The following is a 15,217-nucleotide window of genomic DNA, read 5'->3' as shown; positions in this document are numbered from 1 at the left end:
TCTTTCGAAAGAGCGGAACTATGAGACCGTGGAGGTGCTTCAGGAAGGCGACAGGCGGGGAGCGCCAGCCTCTGGAGGAAGAACGGGGGCCTATTCATCAGTAGGCGAGCCAGGTAATTGCCGTCCTTCAGTCATCCAGTGCCATACGGCAAAGTCACTGTGTTGTCTGCAGGCTATTACATCCCCTGGTGCCTGCACCGGTTCATGGGAGAATTAGAATTTAGCCCTTTGGGGAAGCCAGCCATCTGAAGTACTTTCAGCAGGTGATGGGAAACATGACTCTTAACTGAATGTACCTCCCACAACACCTGCATCCCAGAGCCTGCTGTGAGTCCTCTTAGGCACAACAGAGGGGGATCCCTCCTGTGGACTGAGGTCCAGAGGGAAGCCCTAATGGATTGTGCATGGCTCCAGGGGAACCGGCACTGTCCTGCATCCTTTGTGCCCGAGCCACGCTGAGGCTTGACCTTTCTCTGATTGTTGTCAGTGCGGCCCAAGCCTGGGCAATATCCATGCCAGGATGCATGATTTTTTCAAAAGATCCCACAAAGCGTTGCTTGCGGGGGGGCCATGAGTGGGAGACAAGTCCTGGAAACTGGGGGCACGCAAGCAATGCCCATGCCAGAGAAAAGGCCAAGAGGGACAGCGAGGCTCAGGTATCTCCCGAGGGGATCTGACTCTGGCCCTTTGGGATGTACATCACCAGGGGAGGGAGAGCTGGGACTGGCACTCCCTGACGCAGGGGTGGGTTTTGTCTGTCTCGCTTAGAGGGGCAGTCGGTCACCCTGCTGCTCTCCCCCATGCGCTCCCCATCTGGCCTCATGAGTTACGCTCAGTGGAACAACTTGTCCCAGAGGGACAGAGAGTGCCTCCGGGCGGCAGCGCTAGCAAGCCTTCCTTGCAAAGGGAAGGTGGGTGAACGCATAAGAACTGGTGTGCAAATAAATGTGAAAGATCACCAGGAAGGGGGAGCAAACCTATGACACTGGGAAAACTGGATTATGCTTATCCCAGAGTGCAGGCAAAGCTGAGAGGAGCTGAGGCTGTACCCTGGGGAGAGGCTCCAGGGTGCGTTCATTTGCAGCGACTTTGGGAGTTGCCTTTGCTTCTACTGAAACCAAGGAAATGCTGCAGTCCCAGCAAGTTCGCTGAGCAAGAACATTTCCTGGTGGTGTCAGATCTCTTGTGAAAAATTATCATTCGTGTGCAGCATACAGAATTCTGCCTGCAGGTGGGGATGACAAGAAAAACCCAAATGCTGCAGATCAGCATGGATTCTGGAAGCTCCGCACAGAAGGCATCGTGGCAGTCTTGGGCTCCATGCTGCTCGGGATGTTATTTTGCTGTGTGATCCATCTGTGGAGGAAGAGAAGACGGTGAGCTTTGGAGCAGGGGGGACGGGTTATGAAAATTCAGTATGAGACGGCTGCTACTGACAATGCAGCGTTTAGAGATAGGGTATTCCGTTATTAACTGGCCTCTCAATCCACGGGCACTTGTTTCTGAAACCTGCTCTTACTGTTCCGAATATGAGTTAAAAATGACCCTGGCTTGACAAGAGCAGACCCAGCAGCAGACGTAGGCAGAGCAAAATCAGGAAGAAAAACAAGGGGTGACACTGCCGTAGAAAGTGAGAAGCGCAACAGCGACACCTCCCTAGCAGTCAACCTACCAGCAGAAATCACCTTTGAGGTGCTGCCGGACAGAGAGCCAAGGCTCTCCCCTTGTCTGGGCAGGGATGGGCAAGGGAGCTGGGTGCTGGTTTTGCCAGGCACACTGAGAAAGGCCAAGGGGAGGCTCTCCTGGCCCTGCAGGGCCATAACCAGCTTTGTGCCCTTTGTCTGCCCAGGTCAGGTCTCCTTCCATGCACATGCAGAGCAGGCAGGTCAGGATGCTCAGGGCCCTGAGGAGATGAGGCGTGGGCAGGCGAGCAGAGCCCTAGGCGAGGGGTGCAGGGCTTCCCATTTTCTGCCCACAGCTCCTGTGTGCAGCCGGGTACCTGCACCCTATGGGCTGCCCAGCACTGGTCTGCACTCTAGAACCTGCCTGGCACTGCAGCCACAGCAGGGCCTCAGTAGCCTCCTCTCTCCACAGGCGCATGGCCGAAGCGTCAGCGGCTCAGGAATATATCAACAGACGCATGACAGACATGGAGAGAGGGATGCCCCGCTCGAACCCCTCTGAGCCCTGGGACCAACCACCATCGCGTGCGCCTCCAAAACCACCTCGCCAGCCACTGAGGCGCCCTGCCCGACCGCCTCCACCACGGCCCTCATGGCTGTCCCATTCAGCTCAGAAGGTGCTTGAGAGCATGCAGAGCAACATCGATGACCCTGAGGAACCGTCCCCTCAGCCCCCAAAGCCAGCGCCCCGATCGAAGCTCTCAGGCAGCTCCATGAGGCTCCGGATTTGGGGTACACCAGAAATACCCCATAAAGCCAAGCAAAAATAAAAACTTGGAGCAGCACAATGGTGCTATCAGGCTCTAATGGAGACACTCTGCTCTGGTTTAGGCTGGAATGGAGTTCATTTTCTTCCTAGCAGCCCAGATGGTGCTGAGGTTGGGATTTGGAACTAAACTAGTGTTGGCACCACACTCATTCTTTAGCTGCAGCTGAACACTGCTTGCATGGCGCAAGGACTACTCTGTTCTGGGTGAAAAACGTAAGCCACACCTTGTGGTTTAACCCAGCATTCAATTGAGGACCACACAGCCAGTCACCCGCTGCCGCCCTCCCGCTGCTAAGTTTTTTCCCATCTTGCAGCAATCACAAGGCAATAGTTTTACGGTTCCTGAGTGCCTCTGCGGACATGGGCTACTGTCGGGACATGCTCTGCGCGTCTCCAGTCTCATTGGGAAATGTGGAAGAATGTTTTTTCCCATTACTGTTTGGCAGAAGCCATGGTTTCAACACGCAACCCTGATTTTATCTGGCATTACAAGGAGGTATGAGTGCGGTCCCCAGGTCTGCGCGTGGTGCTTCTGGCCTGTAAAGGAGTCACCGAGCTCCTTCTACACCAGCTCTTTGCTCCCTGGACTACTGTCTTTTCTGGTCGTTTGTCAAGATGCAACAGTGCAGCCAAACATGAGCAGCGTTTGCTGGTGCTTACGGCACCTTTAAAGTACTGTCTCTGGCGTCAGAGAAGCCGGTCCAATCTACTGCAGTTTTGCTTGCTTTACTTTTATTGCTGTATCCGCTGTCAGGCAATTCCCTCTGCAAGCCTAAAATGTGTCTGGATCTTTTCAGTAACCGCAGAAGACAACAGAGAGGAGTAAGTTTTGCCTGGGTGTCATGTGCTCCACAGCAGACGTTATTTTCTTTTTAATACTAGTTTTAAAATATTTCATAGGGAAAAACAGAGAGGGAGAGGGGGCACATTCGTTCCCTTCAGAGTCCACGCTTACAGGTACGTCGGGGAGGGGACCCCGCTGCACAGGGGCCCGCTGGGGTGTCAGCATGGGGCAGCCTCAGGCTCCCTTCCCTCCCAGGGCTGGGGCCGTGCTGGGGAGCTGGTGTGTGACGTCACAGAAGGCCGCCGATACACCGCGAGGTCATATGCGGCCCCGCAGGCACCCTGCCAGCAGTGCCGGCAGCGGCGGCTTTAGTGCCACAGCGGCTTCAGCGGCGGCTTTAGCGGCGGCACCTGCGTTAGCGGCAGCGGCGGCTTTAGCGGCGGCAGCGGCTTCAGCGACAGTAGTGCCGGTAGCAGCGCTGCGGCGTTAGCGGCAGCGGTGGCGGCAGCTGCACCGTTAGCGGCGGCGGCGGCGGAATGGTGCAGCTCCGGGGAGGCTTCGTCCGCCTCGTCGTCGTTACCCTCCTTCTGCTGATCCTGCGAGCCCAGCATGTCAGGGCTCGGCCGTGGCAAGCACGGGGATTAGGTAGGCAGGCAGGCAAGGGCCAGCACCCAGCCCCGGCAGTACGCACTGCACTGCTCGCGGTGGGACTGGGCTGCGTGAGAAGCAGCCAGCTCCTCTGGCAGCGAGAGGCACGGGGCTGCAGCCACTGCGGGGACGTTTCCCGAGGAGTGCAGGGGCCCCAAACCTCACCTAGAGCCAGCCTTGTGCAGCTCTGCCCCAGGAAAACCTTCTAGGTTAAGCGAAGTAGATGGCGACATCTGATGGGAATGTGCTTGATTACAGCTGTGCCTATAGCCCGTGGCCACCGGATTTGGCCAAATCCTGTCCCAGATCCTGTCCTGGAGCCTCACGGCAATCCCTCAGGTGTGTCATTTCAGTGCGTGAGCACTTAGGTTTTAATCATTCAAAATTCACTTGGTATTTTCTTGGCTGGTGCTTAAGACGTGCAGAACAGCAGAGAGAGAGTGGGTCAGGCTCAGGGACGTGCCTTGGAGCATTCTGCCTTGCAAAGCATTCCTTCCCAGCCTCTCTGACCCTGCACTACTTCCAATACAAAGCCCGCGGGCTCGTGAGGGTTGAGTTTACAGCTGGTGTGAGCTCCAGTGAGTCCTTTCCCCTGACAGCTCTGTGCACGGCTCGTTTTAGACTAGCATGGCCCAGGCATGCAGTAACTGCACAGCCCTCCTGAGTAGAAGGGAGAGACAAGTGCCGTGGAGCAATCCCGTGCTTGAGCTGCATTCGCTGCCCTTCGGATGTGAGGAAACACACTGAAATATTTCAGGGGAGCTTCTCTGTACTGTTTGTTCGCAGATGTGGCCGGAGGTGAGGGATACCCAGCTTCCTGGCTGGATTCCACGGCTGACGCTCAGGGAGATAGCATGGGTACGTCACAGCTTTTTACTTCCTTTCAAAGCTGCCTGCCCAAAGCCCAAACATGAGCAAGGCATCTCTTGCGGGTGTGAGAATAGAGACCTGCGTGTGTGTCGTGCCATTAGGTGATTGCCTTATATGTTCTGCTGTTTGCTTACGACATTGTCTTATCGCAGTGTGTGAAGGAAACCTCTCATGGGTCTTTGGTTGCAGATGTGGGCGCAGGGAGGGCTGTTCCAGCTTCTCAGCTGGATCCTGTGCTGGAGCTTCCCTGGGACCACAGGGCAGAGTAGTCAGCTTTGACTCACTTTGCAGACTACACACTGATTTTCAGTACTTTATTCGCATGGAATTTAACTTTGTACTTTCCGTTTGGGTCCTCAAGGAGCAAAGTCTGAAGATGAAACAGGAGAATCTTCCCAGGGGTCATCAGATACCCTAAGGAGAATCATGACAGACTTGGATGAAGCAGCACAGGGTGGGTGTATATCACTCTTGACCGGAAGGCTTGGGAAGCTGAGGTTTTAGATGCATGTACGGACAAGGAGTAGCCTCCACAGCAGGAACGGGAGAGGCTTTCCAAGGAACTGATCCCCGATAAGCCATGACAGGGCCAGCATCCTGACAGTCGCTGCCGGAGAGAGTGCCCTTGGGCAGCGAACAGGATGCGCGGGCAGCTTGGGGTCGCAGAGACCAGCAGGCTTGGCTGGGGCTGCAGGCGTGGTATGGCCAGGGTCGGAGCACTCTGGCTTCACAGCCTGACCCAGTCCCATTGCTCTCTGTGGTGTCTGGAGACAATGTGTGACACTTTGGGGTCCGGGACAGATGGCAACTGACGCGACACCCAATTTGAAGGCAGCTAAAGTGCAGGGCTGTGAATTTAGTGTTGGGTGGTTTAGCTGTCTCTTTCTAGTTGGGTTTTAGGTGACTTGGCTGTGGTTTGCGCAGAATCATAGAATACTTAAGGTTGGAAGGGACCTTAAGATCATCGCGTTCCACCCCCCTGCCAAGGTCAGGGACACATCACACTAAACCGTGCCACCCAAGGCTCTGTCCATCCTGGCCTTGAACAGCACCAGGGATGGAGCATTCGCAGCTTCCCTGGGCAACCCATTCCAGTGGCCTCACCACACTCACAGTAAAGCACATCTTCTTTGTATCTAATCTAAACTTCCCTTATTTAACTCTGAACCCATTACCCCTCGTCCTATCACTGCAGTCCCTAATGAAGAGTCCCTCCCCAGCATCCTTGTAGGCCCCCTTCAGATACTGGAAGGCTGCCATGAGGTCTGGTTTTGGAGGACTGGGGGCTCTTTGCTGCCACTTGAGAGCTTTCCAGAGTGTGGCTGCAAGAGCTTGCATCTTAGTTGACCATGTGTGTCCGTTACTCGTTCCGCATGATTGAGTTGGCACGACGGAAGGTGCTTCTCCGAAGGCCTCTCTCCCCAGCTGAATTGCCTACGGCGTCTTTCTGTCCTCTCTGAAGGAAGGAATTTGCCATGATCTTGCAGTGTGCCAACAATGCAGGGCGGAAGGCGGGCAAGAAGATCACAGGCAATCCCTTAGTCTCTCAGCGCGCCAGGATGTGCTGTCTACCGGCAAACTGAGAAATGTCTAGTGCTTCAGTTCTTCTCCATGAATGGCATGTTGTTTGGACTGGTGACTCGGTGCACCCCCAAATGCCCAGGATGTTTCTAAGTGCTAGGAATGTATTTTGAGTAGGATTGCTGTCTGAAGATACCATGTTCTTATGAGGAACAGTTCCTTGTAATCAAACTGACCCACCTTCTTTCGAAAGAGCGGAACTATGAGACCGTGGAGGCGCTTCAGGAAGGCGACAGGCGGGGAGCGCCAGCCTCTGGAGGAAGAACGGGGGCCTATTCATCAGTAGGCGAGCCAGGTAATTGCCGTCCTTCAGTCATCCAGTGCCATACGGCAAAGTCACTGTGTTGTCTGCAGGCTATTACATCCCCTGGTGCCTGCACCGGTTCATGGGAGAATTAGAATTTAGCCCTTTGGGGAAGCCAGCCATCTGAAGTACTTTCAGCAGGTGATGGGAAACATGACTCTTAACTGAATGTACCTCCCACAACACCTGCATCCCAGAGCCTGCTGTGAGTCCTCTTAGGCACAACAGAGGGGGATCCCTCCTGTGGACTGAGGTCCAGAGGGAAGCCCTAATGGATTGTGCATGGCTCCAGGGGAACCGGCACTGTCCTGCATCCTTTGTGCCCGAGCCACGCTGAGGCTTGACCTTTCTCTGATTGTTGTCAGTGCGGCCCAAGCCTGGGCAATATCCATGCCAGGATGCATGATTTTTTCAAAAGATCCCACAAAGCGTTGCTTGCGGGGGGGCCATGAGTGGGAGACAAGTCCTGGAAACTGGGGGCACGCAAGCAATGCCCATGCCAGAGAAAAGGCCAAGAGGGACAGCGAGGCTCAGGTATCTCCCGAGGGGATCTGACTCTGGCCCTTTGGGATGTACATCACCAGGGGAGGGAGAGCTGGGACTGGCACTCCCTGACGCAGGGGTGGGTTTTGTCTGTCTCGCTTAGAGGGGCAGTCGGTCACCCTGCTGCTCTCCCCCATGCGCTCCCCATCTGGCCTCATGAGTTACGCTCAGTGGAACAACTTGTCCCAGAGGGACAGAGAGTGCCTCCGGGCGGCAGCGCTAGCAAGCCTTCCTTGCAAAGGGAAGGTGGGTGAACGCATAAGAACTGGTGTGCAAATAAATGTGAAAGATCACCAGGAAGGGGGAGCAAACCTATGACACTGGGAAAACTGGATTATGCTTATCCCAGAGTGCAGGCAAAGCTGAGAGGAGCTGAGGCTGTACCCTGGGGAGAGGCTCCAGGGTGCGTTCATTTGCAGCGACTTTGGGAGTTGCCTTTGCTTCTACTGAAACCAAGGAAATGCTGCAGTCCCAGCAAGTTCGCTGAGCAAGAACATTTCCTGGTGGTGTCAGATCTCTTGTGAAAAATTATCATTCGTGTGCAGCATACAGAATTCTGCCTGCAGGTGGGGATGACAAGAAAAACCCAAATGCTGCAGATCAGCATGGATTCTGGAAGCTCTGCACAGAAGGCATCGTGGCAGTCTTGGGCTCCATGCTGCTCGGGATGGTATTTTGCTGTGTGATCCATCTGTGGAGGAAGAGAAGACGGTGAGCTTTGGAGCAGGGGGGACGGGTTATGAAAATTCAGTATGAGACGGCTGCTACTGACAATGCAGCGTTTAGAGATAGGGTATTCCGTTATTAACTGGCCTCTCAATCCACGGGCACTTGTTTCTGAAACCTGCTCTTACTGTTCCGAATATGAGTTAAAAATGACCCTGGCTTGGCAAGAGCAGACCCAGCAGCAGACGTAGGCAGAGCAAAATCAGGAAGAAAAACAAGGGGTGACACTGCCGTAGAAAGTGAGAAGCGCAACAGCGACACCTCCCTAGCAGTCAACCTACCAGCAGAAATCACCTTTTAGGTGCTGCCGGACAGAGAGCCAAGGCTCTCCCCTTGTCTGGGCAGGGATGGGCAAGGGAGCTGGGTGCTGGTTTTGCCAGGCACACTGAGAAAGGCCAAGGGGAGGCTCTCCTGGCCCTGCAGGGCCATAACCAGCTTTGTGCCCTTTGTCTGCCCAGGTCAGGTCTCCTTCCATGCACATGCAGAGCAGGCAGGTCAGGATGCTCAGGGCCCTGAGGAGATGAGGCGTGGGCAGGCGAGCAGAGCCCTAGGCGAGGGGTGCAGGGCTTCCCATTTTCTGCCCACAGCTCCTGTGTGCAGCCGGGTACCTGCACCCTATGGGCTGCCCAGCACTGGTCTGCACTCTAGAACCTGCCTGGCACTGCAGCCACAGCAGGGCCTCAGTAGCCTCCTCTCTCCACAGGCGCATGGCCGAAGCGTCAGCGGCTCAGGAATATATCAACAGACGCATGACAGACATGGAGAGAGGGATGCCCCGCTCGAACCCCTCTGAGCCCTGGGACCAACCACCATCGCGTGCGCCTCCAAAACCACCTCGCCAGCCACTGAGGCGCCCTGCCCGACCGCCTCCACCACGGCCCTCATGGCTGTCCCATTCAGCTCAGAAGGTGCTTGAGAGCATGCAGAGCAACATCGATGACCCTGAGGAACCGTCCCCTCAGCCCCCAAAGCCAGCGCCCCGATCGAAGCTCTCAGGCAGCTCCATGAGGCTCCGGATTTGGGGTACACCAGAAATACCCCATAAAGCCAAGCAAAAATAAAAACTTGGAGCAGCACAATGGTGCTATCAGGCTCTAATGGAGACACTCTGCTCTGGTTTAGGCTGGAATGGAGTTCATTTTCTTCCTAGCAGCCCAGATGGTGCTGAGGTTGGGATTTGGAACTAAACTAGTGTTGGCACCACACTCATTCTTTAGCTGCAGCTGAACACTGCTTGCATGGCGCAAGGACTACTCTGTTCTGGGTGGAAAACATAAGCCACACCTTGTGGTTTAACCCAGCATTCAATTGAGGACCACACAGCCAGTCACCCGCTGCCGCCCTCCCGCTGCTAAGTTTTTTCCCATCTTGCAGCAATCACAAGGCAATAGTTTTACGGTTCCTGAGTGCCTCTGCGGACATGGGCTACTGTCGGGACATGCTCTGCGCGTCTCCAGTCTCATTGGGAAATGTGGAAGAATGTTTTTTCCCATTACTGTTTGGCAGAAGCCATGGTTTCAACACGCAACCCTGATTTTATCTGGCATTACAAGGAGGTATGAGTGCGGTCCCCAGGTCTGCGCGTGGTGCTTCTGGCCTGTAAAGGAGTCACCGAGCTCCTTCTACACCAGCTCTTTGCTCCCTGGACTACTGTCTTTTCTGGTCGTTTGTCAAGATGCAACAGTGCAGCCAAACATGAGCAGCGTTTGCTGGTGCTTACGGCACCTTTAAAGTACTGTCTCTGGCGTCAGAGAAGCCGGTCCAATCTACTGCAGTTTTGCTTGCTTTACTTTTATTGCTGTATCCGCTGTCAGGCAATTCCCTCTGCAAGCCTAAAATGTGTCTGGATCTTTTCAGTAACCGCAGAAGACAACAGAGAGGAGTAAGTTTTGCCTGGGTGTCATGTGCTCCACAGCAGACGTTATTTTCTTTTTAATACTAGTTTTAAAATATTTCGTAGGGAAAAACAGAGAGGGAGAGGGGGCACATTCGTTCCCTTCAGAGTCCACGCTTACAGGTATGTCGGGGAGGGGACCCCGCTGCACAGGGGCCCGCTGGGGTGTCAGCACGGGGCAGCCTCAGGCTCCCTTCCCTCCCAGGGCTGGGGCCGTGCTGGGGAGCTGGTGTGTGACGTCACAGAAGGCCGCCGATACACCGCGAGGTCATATGCAGCCCCGCAGGCACCCTGCCAGCAGTGCCGGCAGCGGCGGCTTTAGTGCCACAGCGGCTTCAGCGGCGGCTTTAGCGGCGGCACCTGCGTTAGCGGCAGCGGCGGCTTTAGCGGCGGCAGCGGCTTCAGCGACAGTAGTGCCGGTAGCAGCGCTGCGGCGTTAGCGGCAGCAGTGGCGGCAGCTGCACCGTTAGCGGCGGCGGCGGCGGAATGGTGCAGCTCCGGGGAGGCTTCGTCCGCCTCGTCGTCGTTACCCTCCTTCTGCTGATCCTGCGAGCCCAGCATGTCAGGGCTCGGCCGTGGCAAGCACGGGGATTAGGTAGGCAGGCAGGCAAGGGCCAGCACCCAGCCCCGGCAGTACGCACTGCACTGCTCGCGGTGGGACTGGGCTGCGTGAGAAGCAGCCAGCTCCTCTGGCAGCGAGAGGCACGGGGCTGCAGCCACTGCGGGGACGTTTCCCGAGGAGTGCAGGGGCCCCAAACCTCACCTAGAGCCAGCCTTGTGCAGCTCTGCCCCAGGAAAACCTTCTAGGTTAAGCGAAGTAGATGGCGACATCTGATGGGAATGTGCTTGATTACAGCTGTGCCTATAGCCCGTGGCCACCGGATTTGGCCAAATCCTGTCCCAGATCCTGTCCTGGAGCCTCACGGCAATCCCTCAGGTGTGTCATTTCAGTGCGTGAGCACTTAGGTTTTAATCATTCAAAATTCACTTGGTATTTTCTTGGCTGGTGCTTAAGACGTGCAGAACAGCAGAGAGAGAGTGGGTCAGGCTCAGGGACGTGCCTTGGAGCATTCTGCCTTGCAAAGCATTCCTTCCCAGCCTCTCTGACCCTGCACTACTTCCAATACAAAGCCCGCGGGCTCGTGAGGGTTGAGTTTACAGCTGGTGTGAGCTCCAGTGAGTCCTTTCCCCTGACAGCTCTGTGCACGGCTCGTTTTAGACTAGCATGGCCCAGGCATGCAGTAACTGCACAGCCCTCCTGAGTAGAAGGGAGAGACAAGTGCCATGGAGCAATCCCGTGCTTGAGCTGCATTCGCTGCCCTTCGGATGTGAGGAAACACACTGAAATATTTCAGGGGAGCTTCTCTGTACTGTTTGTTCGCAGATGTGGCCGGAGGTGAGGGATACCCAGCTTCCTGGCTGGATTCCACGGCTGACGCTCAGGGAGATAGCATGGGTACGTCACAGCTTTTTACTTCCTTTCAAAGCTGCCTGCCCAAAGCCCAAACATGAGCAAGGCATCTCTTGCGGGTGTGAGAATAGAGACCTGCGTGTGTGTCGTGCCATTAGGTGATTGCCTTATATGTTCTGCTGTTTGCGTACGACATTGTCTTATCGCAGTGTGTGAAGGAAACCTCTCATGGGTCTTTGGTTGCAGATGTGGGCGCAGGGAGGGCTGTTCCAGCTTCTCAGCTGGATCCTGTGCTGGAGCTTCCCTGGGACCACAGGGCAGAGTAGTCAGCTTTGACTCACTTTGCAGACTACACACTGATTTTCAGTACTTTATTCGCATGGAATTTAACTTTGTACTTTCCGTTTGGGTCCTCAAGGAGCAAAGTCTGAAGATGAAACAGGAGAATCTTCCCAGGGGTCATCAGATACCCTAAGGAGAATCATGACAGACTTGGATGAAGCAGCACAGGGTGGGTGTATATCACTCTTGACCGGAAGGCTTGGGAAGCTGAGGTTTTAGATGCATGTACGGACAAGGAGTAGCCTCCACAGCAGGAACGGGAGAGGCTTTCCAAGGAACTGATCCCCGATAAGCCATGACAGGGCCAGCATCCTGACAGTCGCTGCCGGAGAGAGTGCCCTTGGGCAGCGAACAGGATGCGCGGGCAGCTTGGGGTCGCAGAGACCAGCAGGCTTGGCTGGGGCTGCAGGCGTGGTATGGCCAGGGTCGGAGCACTCTGGCTTCACAGCCTGACCCAGTCCCATTGCTCTCTGTGGTGTCTGGAGACAATGTGTGACACTTTGGGGTCCGGGACAGATGGCAACTGACGCGACACCCAATTTGAAGGCAGCTAAAGTGCAGGGCTGTGAATTTAGTGTTGGGTGGTTTAGCTGTCTCTTTCTAGTTGGGTTTTAGGTGACTTGGCTGTGGTTTGCGCAGAATCATAGAATACTTAAGGTTGGAAGGGACCTTAAGATCATCGCGTTCCACCCCCCTGCCAAGGTCAGGGACACATCACACTAAACCGTGCCACCCAAGGCTCTGTCCATCCTGGCCTTGAACAGCACCAGGGATGGAGCATTCGCAGCTTCCCTGGGCAACCCATTCCAGTGGCCTCACCACACTCACAGTAAAGCACATCTTCTTTGTATCTAATCTAAACTTCCCTTATTTAACTCTGAACCCATTACCCCTCGTCCTATCACTGCAGTCCCTAATGAAGAGTCCCTCCCCAGCATCCTTGTAGGCCCCCTTCAGATACTGCAAGGCTGCCATGAGGTCTGGTTTTGGAGGACTGGGGACTCTTTGCTGCCACTTGAGAGCTTTCCAGAGTGTGGCTGCAAGAGCTTGCATCTTAGTTGACCATGTGTGTCCGTTACTCGTTCCGCATGATTGAGTTGGCACGACGGAAGGTGCTTCTCCGAAGGCCTCTCTCCCCAGCTGAATTGCCTACGGCGTCTTTCTGTCCTCTCTGAAGGAAGGAATTTGCCATGATCTTGCAGTGTGCCAACAATGCAGGGCGGAAGGCGGGCAAGAAGATCACAGGCAATCCCTTAGTCTCTCAGCGCGCCAGGATGTGCTGTCTACCGGCAAACTGAGAAATGTCTAGTGCTTCAGTTCTTCTCCATGAATGGCATGTTGTTTGGACTGGTGACTCGGTGCACCCCCAAATGCCCAGGATGTTTCTAAGTGCTAGGAATGTATTTTGAGTAGGATTGCTGTCTGAAGATACCATGTTCTTATGAGGAACAGTTCCTTGTAATCAAACTGACCCACCTTCTTTCGAAAGAGCGGAACTATGAGACCGTGGAGGTGCTTCAGGAAGGCGACAGGCGGGGAGCGCCAGCCTCTGGAGGAAGAACGGGGGCCTATTCATCAGTAGGCGAGCCAGGTAATTGCCGTCCTTCAGTCATCCGGTGCCATACGGCAAAGTCACTGTGTTGTCTGCAGGCTATTACATCCCCTGGTGCCTGCACCGGTTCATGGGAGAATTAGAATTTAGCCCTTTGGGGAAGCCAGCCATCTGAAGTACTTTCAGCAGGTGATGGGAAACATGACTCTTAACTGAATGTACCTCCCACAACACCTGCATCCCAGAGCCTGCTGTGAGTCCTCTTAGGCACAACAGAGGGGGATCCCTCCTGTGGACTGAGGTCCAGAGGGAAGCCCTAATGGATTGTGCATGGCTCCAGGGGAACCGGCACTGTCCTGCATCCTTTGTGCCCGAGCCACGCTGAGGCTTGACCTTTCTCTGATTGTTGTCAGTGCGGCCCAAGCCTGGGCAATATCCATGCCAGGATGCATGATTTTTTCAAAAGATCCCACAAAGCGTTGCTTGCGGGGGGGCCATGAGTGGGAGACAAGTCCTGGAAACTGGGGGCACGCAAGCAGTGCCCATGCCAGAGAAAAGGCCAAGAGGGACAGCGAGGCTCAGGTATCTCCCGAGGGGATCTGACTCTGGCCCTTTGGGATGTACATCACCAGGGGAGGGAGAGCTGGGACTGGCACTCCCTGACGCAGGGGTGGGTTTTGTCTGTCTCGCTTAGAGGGGCAGTCGGTCACCCTGCTGCTCTCCCCCATGCGCTCCCCATCTGGCCTCATGAGTTACGCTCAGTGGAACAACTTGTCCCAGAGGGACAGAGAGTGCCTCCGGGCGGCAGCGCTAGCAAGCCTTCCTTGCAAAGGGAAGGTGGGTGAACGCATAAGAACTGGTGTGCAAATAAATGTGAAAGATCACCAGGAAGGGGGAGCAAACCTATGACACTGGGAAAACTGGATTATGCTTATCCCAGAGTGCAGGCAAAGCTGAGAGGAGCTGAGGCTGTACCCTGGGGAGAGGCTCCAGGGTGCGTTCATTTGCAGCGACTTTGGGAGTTGCCTTAGCTTCTACTGAAACCAAGGAAATGCTGCAGTCCCAGCAAGTTCGCTGAGCAAGAACATTTCCTGGTGGTGTCAGATCTCTTGTGAAAAATTATCATTCGTGTGCAGCATACAGAATTCTGCCTGCAGGTGGGGATGACAAGAAAAACCCAAATGCTGCAGATCAGCATGGATTCTGGAAGCTCTGCACAGAAGGCATCGTGGCAGTCTTGGGCTCCATGCTGCTCGGGATGGTATTTTGCTGTGTGATCCATCTGTGGAGGAAGAGAAGACGGTGAGCTTTGGAGCAGGGGGGACGGGTTATGAAAATTCAGTATGAGACGGCTGCTACTGACAATGCAGCGTTTAGAGATAGGGTATTCCGTTATTAACTGGCCTCTCAATCCACGGGCACTTGTTTCTGAAACCTGCTCTTACTGTTCCGAATATGAGTTAAAAATGACCCTGGCTTGACAAGAGCAGACCCAGCAGCAGACGTAGGCAGAGCAAAATCAGGAAGAAAAACAAGGGGTGACACTGCCATAGAAAGTGAGAAGCGCAACAGCGACACCTCCCTAGCAGTCAACCTACCAGCAGAAATCACCTTTTAGGTGCTGCCGGACAGAGAGCCAAGGCTCTCCCCTTGTCTGGGCAGGGATGGGCAAGGGAGCTGGGTGCTGGTTTTGCCAGGCACACTGAGAAAGGCCAAGGGGAGGCTCTCCTGGCCCTGCAGGGCCATAACCAGCTTTGTGCCCTTTGTCTGCCCAGGTCAGGTCTCCTTCCATGCACATGCAGAGCAGGCAGGTCAGGATGCTCAGGGCCCTGAGGAGATGAGGCGTGGGCAGGCGAGCAGAGCCCTAGGCGAGGGGTGCAGGGCTTCCCATTTTCTGCCCACAGCTCCTGTGTGCAGCCGGGTACCTGCACCCTATGGGCTGCCCAGCACTGGTCTGCACTCTAGAACCTGCCTGGCACTGCAGCCACAGCAGGGCCTCAGTAGCCTCCTCTCTCCACAGGCGCATGGCCGAAGCGTCAGCGGCTCAGGAATATATCAACAGACGCATGACAGACATGGAGAGAGGGATGCCCCGCTCGAACCCCTCTGAG

This window comes from Lathamus discolor, chromosome 3, assembly GCF_037157495.1.
Source record: "Lathamus discolor isolate bLatDis1 chromosome 3, bLatDis1.hap1, whole genome shotgun sequence".
Lineage (NCBI taxonomy): Eukaryota > Metazoa > Chordata > Aves > Psittaciformes > Psittacidae > Lathamus > Lathamus discolor.
Note: the sequence above shows the minus strand (reverse complement) of the source record.